Source organism: Triticum aestivum, unplaced genomic scaffold (assembly GCF_018294505.1).
Source record: "Triticum aestivum cultivar Chinese Spring unplaced genomic scaffold, IWGSC CS RefSeq v2.1 scaffold90168, whole genome shotgun sequence".
Taxonomy (NCBI): Eukaryota; Viridiplantae; Streptophyta; class Magnoliopsida; order Poales; family Poaceae; genus Triticum; species Triticum aestivum.
The window spans coordinates 29,979-36,695 of NW_025228578.1; the positions used below are offsets into that span (position 1 = coordinate 29,979).

The 6,717-nt window shown below is 51.0% G+C and overlaps 1 pseudogene; it reads left to right on the forward strand.

Annotated features, from left to right (window-relative positions):
* The first annotated feature begins 2,363 nt into the window (after positions 1 to 2,363).
* The window catches only part of LOC123174363 (germin-like protein 8-7), a 9,267-nt pseudogene continuing 4,913 nt past the window's right edge, over positions 2,364 to 6,717 (forward strand).

Consider the following 6,717-nt stretch of genomic DNA (forward strand, 5'->3'; position numbering starts at 1 on the left):
CTCTTATCCGGCCCCCCTCCCCATCCCTTTCCCTCCCCGCCACTGCCGGCATGGTCCGCCGGGCCCTGCCCGCGCGGCGCTGGCGGCGGCAGGCCGTTCCTTCCCTGCGCGCTCATGGGGGGCGCGGGGGCCTCCCAATGGCGGTGGTGCAGCTCGGTCGGCTGCGGTGTGGCTCGGCAGCGGGATTCCGGTGGGCTTCGGGGTCCTTGGTGCGGCGGCGCGGCCGTTGGCCGCGTGGCGGTGCTGGTGGGCGGCGGCACCCGCGCAACCCAGATATGGGCCCTTTCGTGCTCCATCTGGGCTAGGGCGGGCCGGCGACTCGGTGCGCAGCGAGCTGCCCCCTGGTTGATGGCGAGGAGGCGGTGGTCTGCGGGCGGTGGCGGCTTCGTCGGCCGGCGAGCTGCAGCGTGACGGCAGGGGCTGTCTGGACCCTCTTGGGTCCGGCCGGGCCTCGGCGCCTGGCAGGCCTCTTGTCCGTGCGACCGGTCGGCTCCACGGCGGTGGCGGTGGTTGTCCCCTCACGTCGGCGACGTTGCGGATGCCCCCCGAGCTCACTATCTCTTCTCCCATCCTCCAGGTCTTGTGTAGGTGACCTCAGGGAGACGGCGAAGTTGATTCGGTGACCGTGGTGGCACATGTTGGTGGGCGGCGTGATGGGCGGTGCACTATGGTTCGTCTGGGGTGGTGGGAGGGTTTGGGTCGGGAGAAATCTCTGGCGGCTCGTCCAGCCCCGACGCGGCGACTCCTGTGGGTGCCGCCGGACCTTCCTGAAGGGCGTCGGATACACCCTCCCCCCACTGCCCCCCGCGTACCGGGGGAAACCCTAGGTTTAGTCTGGGCAACAACGGCGTCATCGTCGCCTCCTTCTTGAAGGTGTTGCTTGGTACGCGGCGCTTCGAGTGCTGGGAGCGTGGTGGTACTTCTCTGGAGGGTGCAGCGGTTGCCGGTCATCTTCGTTTCGTTGATCTGCCGTTGTTGGCATTTGTTTCTCTTTCTTTCTTCTCTGTTTTTCTTTGGGCTTGTTTGTGCTGCGGCCCCAGCACCTATCGTTGGTTGTATCGGTGGTTGCTTTGTAATACAAAGCGGGGGGGAAACCCTTTTTTGTAAGTAGCCCACATAGATGGGGGTGTTGAGGGGAGAGGAGGGACATGCCATCGCTGACTACCGCCACTCGGTGCTTTGTCAGTATGGTGCCGACCGATGACGGCGAGGGCAGGATGAGAGGATGGGGCCTGCGGCCGGCGATGGAGATCGCCTTTGTGTGGTCCAGGAGGACAGCCTACGTTTTGACTCCTAGAAGTTTTTTATTCGTTTGATGGAAACATCTTTTCTGTATCAAGACTACCAACACACACCTCCAAGAAATTAATCATTTATGAGTGGCCACCCGGCCTAATATCATTGGATGCATTGTTTACTCTAACAAACCACGCAAGTTGAGGTGTGTTATGAGACTAGTCAAGAAAGGCCAACTGGACGCACTGAATTGGTCATGAACAAACTCTTAGCAAGAGGGGCGTTAACTACTCTTACTAAGATCACAATGAATTGTTTTTGCTCCCCATCGTCATTGTTTACGTGTATGTGGATTAATGTGCTTAACCACTTTGAGAGAAATTTGACCAGGTAAATATGTGATTAATGTGATGATAACAGGGACAGCAACATATATATATATAAGGCTGGTCATAGTGGGGAGTAACTTAGACTAGTAACATAAGGCTGGTTCTAGCAAAAGTCACCACAGGTCTCCGTAGTTTAAATGCAGAAGGAACTTTCCGCTTTAGAAGCCATAGACCAAGGAGGCCCACGTAGATCAAGCTAAGCAGGTGACTTTGTCTATTTGTCTCAAAAAAAAAGATGACTTTGTCTATGCCGGCCTCGAGGTAGAAAACGATTGCTTTACATCACTTGGCTTGTCCAACTGCTCTTTGACTATGACCTTGTGCGCACCAGTTTTCACCAGGACCAAGTATATGATACGTGCTAGAAACCAAAGCGAGTTGGATATCTAATAAACTATGGTGATGTGTAGTGACTTTTGCTGGAACCAGCCCTGCATGCATTGTGGCGACTTGGGTGAGATGAGTAATAATCACAATTACTACTCAGCCGTACATCAGATGATGGAGTAGATTAGGGGTATTAAAAGGGAACTTGAAAGTTTAGGCAAAATAAATCAATCAGGAGCCAGAGACCATTTCAATCCGTTGGTCGATTCCAGTTGACTATGTCTATTGCCCACAAGTTCACACTGCTCGTTGCGCCTATATAAACACATACATCCACTGCATATTCGAAACAATCACTTAAACACAAACAGAATCACAAGCGAAAAGCACAGCCAAAGAAACTACAATCAAATGGCATCCTCCTCTTCAGTCATTATCCTTGCCGCTCTCCTTGCGTTGGTCTCATGGCAGGCCATTGCCTCTGATCCTAGCCCACTCCAGGACTTTTGTGTCGCCGACATGCATTCACCAAGTACTACGATACTTCCCGGTTTCCTAACATGTTATCAGCAAATATATCTGTGTTGAAACAATTATTTTGGAAATTATATGCAAGTTGAAACAACCGTCACCAGTAGAAAAAGAGGCTTTCGTTCGGGCCTGGCCAGCCCATTAGTCCCGGTTCTGCCACGAACCGGGACCAATGGAGGCATTTGTCCCGGTTCGTGAGCCCAGGGGCCCGGCCGGGGCCTCGTGGGCATTGGTCCCGGTTCGTCTGGGCCCATTTGTCCCGGTTCTTGGCACGAACCGCGACCAATGGGCCTCGCTCCTGGCCCACAACCATTGGTCCCGGTTCGTGGCAGGAACCGGGACAGAAGGATGGCCTTTAGTCCCGGTTCCAGCCACGAACCGGGACAAATGAGTTGCCTATATATACCCCATCGCCGGCGAGCAGAGCACTCCACAGTGCTCTGTTTTTTGCTGGCCGGCGAGGGGGAGGGCATTGGGTGCTCTAGCTCACCTCCTGTGCACATGAGGTGTTCGATGAAATGCCCGAGCCACACTAGTTAAGCTTTCTCCTCTCGAAGCTCGACCTCCGAGCTCCATTTTTTCCGAGATTTGTCTAGGTTTAGCAGTCCGTCACGCCCCGTCCTCGTCTTCACCGCCGTCGACCGCCCGCGCCGATCTCGTCGCCGGCACCACCGCGGTGAGCCTCTTGTTCTTATCTTCTTTCTGAAAAAAAATTTACTTTAGATAGATACTTGTCTAATTTTTTTATTTTTGACACACATAATTATATATAATGCACGCAGATGAACCGGCAATGGATGTACGATGACAGACACACCTCTGAGTACATTAAGGGCGTGCATAATTTTCTCGAAGTGGCTGGGGCAAACAAGCAGAATGGTTTTATGTGTTGTCCATCCCCTAATTGTGGGAATACGAGGTCTTACTCTGACAAGAAAATCCTTCACACCCACCTGCTTTACAAGGGTTTCATGCCACACTATAATGTTTGGACGAAGCAGGAAGAGATAGGGGTTATGATGGAAGACAGCGAAGAAGAGGAGGACGATGACAACTATGTGCCCCCTGAATACGGTGATGCTGCAACGGGGGAAGCTGAAGATCCAGAGGAACCAGACGATGTGCCCGATGATGATCTCCGCCGGGTCATTGTTGATGCAAGGGAAAAGTGTGAAAGTGAAAAGGAGAAGCTGAAGTTCGATCGCATGTTAGAGGATCACAAAAAACGGTTGTACCCCAATTGCGAAGATGGCAACACAAAGCTCGGTACCGTACTGGAATTGCTGCAGTGGAAGGCAGAGAATGTTGTGCCTTATAAAGGATTTGAGAAGTTACTGAAAATATTGAAGAAGAAGCTTCCAAAGGATAACGAATTGCCCGACAGTACGTACGCAGCAAAGAAGGTCGTATGCCCTCTAGGATTGGAGGTGGAGAAGATACATGCATGCCCTAATGACTGCATCCTCTACCGCGGTGCGTACAAGGATTTGAACGCATGCCCGGTATGCGGTGCATTGCGGTATAAGATCAGACGAGATGACCCTGGTGATGTTGAGGGCGAGCCCCGCAGGAAGAGGGTTCCTGCGAGGGTGATGTGGTATGCTCCTATAATACCACGGTTGAAACGACTGTTCAGAAACAAAGAGCATGCCAAGTTGATGTGATGGCACAGTGAGGACCGTAAGAAAGACGGGAAGTTGAGAGCACCCGCTGACGGGTCGCAGTGGAGAAAATCGAGAGAAAGTTCTGGGCTGAGTTTGCAAGTGACCCAAGGAACGTATGGTTTGCTTTAAGCGCGGATGGCATTAATCCTTTCGGGGAGCAGAGCAGCAATCACAGCACCTGGCCCGTGACTCTATGTATGTATAACCTTCCTCCTTGGATGTGCATGAAGCGGAAGTTCATTATGATGCCAATTCTCATCCAAGGCCCTAAGCAACCCGGCAACGACATTGATGTGTACCTAAGGCCATTAGTTGAAGAACTCTTACAGCTGTGGAATGGAACAGGTGTACGTGCGTGGGATGAGCACATGGGGGAAGAATTTGACCTAAAGGTGTTGCTGTTCGTGCCATCAATGATTGGCCCGCTCTCAGTAACCTTTCAGGACAGACAAACGAGGGATACCATGCATGCACGCACTGTTTAGCTGACACCGAAAGTATATACCTGGACAGATGCAGGAAGAATGTGTACCTGGGCCATCGTCGATTTCTCCCGACCAACTATCAATGTCGAAAGAAAGGCAAGCATTTCAAAGGCGAGGCAGATCACTGGAAGAAGCCCGCCATGCGTACCGGTGATCACGTACTTGCTATGGTCTCTCATTTACACGTAATATTTGGAAAGGGTCCCGGCGGACTAGCTGTTCCGAATGACGCTGAGGGACGCGCACCCATGTGGAAGAAGAAATCTATATTTTGCGACCTACCCTACTGGAAAGAGCTAGAGGTACGCTCTTCAATCGACGTGATGCACGTGACGAAGAACCTTTGCGTGAATCTGTTAGGCTTCTTGGGCGTGTATGGGAAGACAAAAGATACACCTGAGGCACGGGAGGACCTGCAACGTTTGCACGAAAAAGACGGCATGCCTCCAAAGCAGTATGAAGGTCCTGCCAGCTACGCTCTTACCAAAGAAGAGAAGGAAATCTTTTTTGAATGCCTGCTCAGTATGAAGGTCCCGACTGGCTTCTCGTCGAATATAAAGGGAATAATAAATATTCTAGAGAAAAAGTTTCAGAACCTAAAGTCTCATGACTGCCATGTGATTATGACGCAACTGCTTCCGATTGCATTGAGGGGGCTTCTACCGGAAAACGTCCGATTAGCCATTGTGAAGCTATGTGCATTCCTCAATGCAATCTCTCAGAAGGTGATCGATCCAGAAATCATACCAAGGCTAAGGAGTGATGTGGCACAATGTCTTGTCAGTTTCGAGTTGGTGTTCCCACCATCCTTCTTCAATATCATGACGCACGTCCTAGTTCATCTAGTCAACGAGATTGTCATTCTGGGCCCCGTATTTCTACACAATATGTTCCCCTTTGAGAGGTTCATGGGAGTCCTAAAGAAATATGTCCCTAACCGTGCTAGGCCAGAAGAAAGCATCTCCATGGGCCATCAAACAGAGGATGTCATTGGGTTTTGTGTTGACTTTATTCCTGGCCTTAAGAAGATAGGTCTCCCTAAATCGCAGTATGATGGGAGACTGACTGGAAAAGGCACGCTAGGAGCGGACTCAATAATATGCAGGGACGGGCATTCTTGGTCTCAAGCACACTACACAGTTCTACAGAACTCTACCTTGGTGACCCCGTATGTCGATGAACACAAGAACAGTCTGCACTCCAAACACCCGGAGCAGTGTGACGACTGGATTACATGTGAACACATCAGGACTTTCAGCAGTTGGTTGGAAACACGTCTCAGAGGTGACACAACTGTTTGTGATGAGTTGTAGTCGTTGTCCAGGGGACCATCTTCGACTGTATTGACTTACAAAGGATACGAGATAAATGGGAATACATTTTACACGATCGCCCAAGATCAAAAGAGCACCAACCAAAACAGCGGTGTCCGTTTTGATGCAGCAACCGAGAAGAGAAAGGACACATATTATGGTTACATAATGGACATATGGGAACTTGACTACGGACATGATTTTAAGGTCCCTTTGTTTAAGTGCAAATGGGTCAATCTGTCAGGAGGCGGGGTACAGGTAGACCCACAGTACGGAATGACAACAGTGGATCTGAACAATCTTGGGTACACTGACGAACCGTTCGTCCTAGCCAATGATGTGGCACAGGTTATCTATGTGAAGGACATGTCTACCAGACCGAGAAAAAGAAAAGATAAGGAAGCGAATACATCATACGATGAGCCAAAGCGCCACATAGTTCTTTCAGGAAAAAGGGACATTATGGGAGTGGAGGGCAAGACAGACATGTCTGAAGATTACGAAAAGTTACATGAAATTCCTCCCTTCAAAGTCAAGGCTGACCCAAGCATCCTGATAAACGATGAAGATTATCCATGGTTACGGCGCAATAAGCAAAGCACACAAGCAAAAAAAAGTGAAGACTTTCTCTCCACAACTATTATGATGATACCATGCCAACTTTTCGGTTCAGTTCTTCTTCCCACTGCCCCGACGCCGTCGCCGCGTGCTCCCCTGCCCCGACGTCGTCGCCGCGCGCGCCCCTGCTCCGACGCCGCCGCCCCCTGCCCCA